Below are 2,280 nucleotides of genomic sequence, written 5' to 3' on the forward strand. Positions count from 1 at the left end.
CTTCTAGTATTTTATCCATTCCTAATGTGTAGAGATTGAATCCAGTTTGCTCCACTTTTAGGACCAGTGTCCTCTCATACAACAGAGAGTTAAAGTCTTGCTGTGGTGAGAGTAGATGGCATTTCATTTCTTTGGCATTTTCCAGTACAGATGGTGCCAATATTGAGGTGGGCAGAGTCCTGAACACAACAGGGTTAAAACCAATTTGACAAATTAGGCAAACCACAGAAAAAATGAAGACAGCTATTTGGTGGCACATCTGATTCCCATCTACAAGCGCTTAAAGGTGCCATCATAAAGAGCAGCCTGGAATACCTAGCTAATAAAATGTCAGCAGCAGGGATATTACGAGGGAGTTTACAAGAGTGCATGAGTTTAGTTGCTGCTGGAAACATCTGATACACTGTGTTTGATTCCAGACTTTGGATTGGCAATAAAATAAACCCATAGAGTTATCATGAGCAGCATTTTAAAGGGAAAACTTCTCCTATTTTAGATACCTATATGGCTCCCATTAGCAGAGTATCTGAGCATCTCACAATTTTTAATGTATTTGTCCTCACAAGTAGGAAACCACTATATCCCCATTTTACAGATGGGCAAGATGGTTAGTCTCTGTCAGTGCCTAAGGTAACACAGGAAGTCTGTGGCAAAGGAAGGATTTGAGCCTGTTGAAACTAACAAACCCCCGGGGCCAAACCTGAGCATTGCTGCAACCCATGTGATGTCAGATCACAAAGCCACTCATTAGCTCACGAAAGCTTATGCTCTAATAAATTTGTTAGTCTCTAAGGTGCCACAAGTACTCCTTTTCTTTTTGCGAATACAGACTAACACGGCTGCTACTCTGAAACTCATTTGCTCCTGTCCCACTCCCACTCCAAAAATATTCCCTTTCTCACTCTTCCTTTCATACATTCGAACATAAGTATGACCATACTGGGTAAGAGCAATGGTCCATCTAGCCAATATTCTGTCTTCAGACTGTGGCTGGTGCTGGATGCTTCAGATGGTGGGGGGGGAGGAAGAGGGGAAGAGACAGAACAGGGCAATTTTGAGTGATCCACCCCGTTATTCAGGCCCAGTTTCTGGCAGTTGGAGATTGAGGGACTTCTATAGCATGAGGTTGCATCCCCAACTATCTTGACTAATGGTCATTGATCGACCTATACTCCATGAACTTGTCTAATTCTTTTTAGAACGCATTTATACTTTTGGCCTTACACCTGCTTAATTTCATTGGGTGAGCACTTGTAGGGTAAATAATGCTTCATTATTCACTTTCTCCCCACTGGTCATGAATTTATAGACCTCTATCATATCTTTCCCCCACACTTAGCCATCTCTTTTCTAAGATGGACAGCCCCAGTCTTTTTAAACTTTCCTCACATGGAAGATGTTCCGTACCCCTCATTATTTTATTTGCCCTTCTCTGTACTTTGCCCAAAATCTAATACATCTTTTTTGAGATAGAGCAACCAGAACTACATGCAGTTTTAAGATATAGATGTAACACTGCTTTATATGGTGGCATTATGATATCTTCTGTCTTACTACCTATCCCTTTCCTAATGGTTCCTAAGATTTTGTTACCTCTTGACTGCCACTGTACACTGAGCAGATGTTTTCAGACAACTCTCTACAATGACTCTAAGATCTCTTCTTGAGTGGTAAAAGCTAATTTAGACCCCATCATTTTGTATGTATAGATTATAGGGTTTTCCAATGTACACTACTTTGCATTTATCAACACTGAATTTCATCTGCCCTTTTGTTTCCCAGGCACCCAGTTTTGTGAGATCCCATTTGTAGTCACCTTTGGATTTAAGTAACTTGAGTAATTTTTTTATCATCTGCAAAGTTTGCCACCTCACTGCTTACCTTCCTTTCCAGATCATTTATGAATGTGTTGAACAAAACTTATCCCAGTACAGATCCTTGGGAGATCCCACTATTTACCTTTCTCCACTGTGAAAACTGACCATTTATTCCTACCCTTTGTTTCCTATCTTTTAACCAGTTACCAATCCATGAAAGGACCTTCCCTCTTATCCCATGCCTGCTTACGTTGCGTAGGAACCTTTGGTGTGGGACCTTGTCAAAGGCTTTCTGAAAGTCCTTCTGTTGTCAACAATTATGTAAGCTGAAGACAACGTTACTATTCACTTCAAACTGCATGTCCCCAACCTTAAAGCTACTTATCTGCAGTTTCTTATGACAAAACTGAACGTTTTTTTAAATATATATAAACTATATATTCTTCCATACAAAGCTGAAAAA

The sequence above is a fragment of the Dermochelys coriacea genome, chromosome 8 (assembly GCF_009764565.3).
Source record: "Dermochelys coriacea isolate rDerCor1 chromosome 8, rDerCor1.pri.v4, whole genome shotgun sequence".
Classification (NCBI taxonomy): Eukaryota; Metazoa; Chordata; order Testudines; family Dermochelyidae; genus Dermochelys; species Dermochelys coriacea.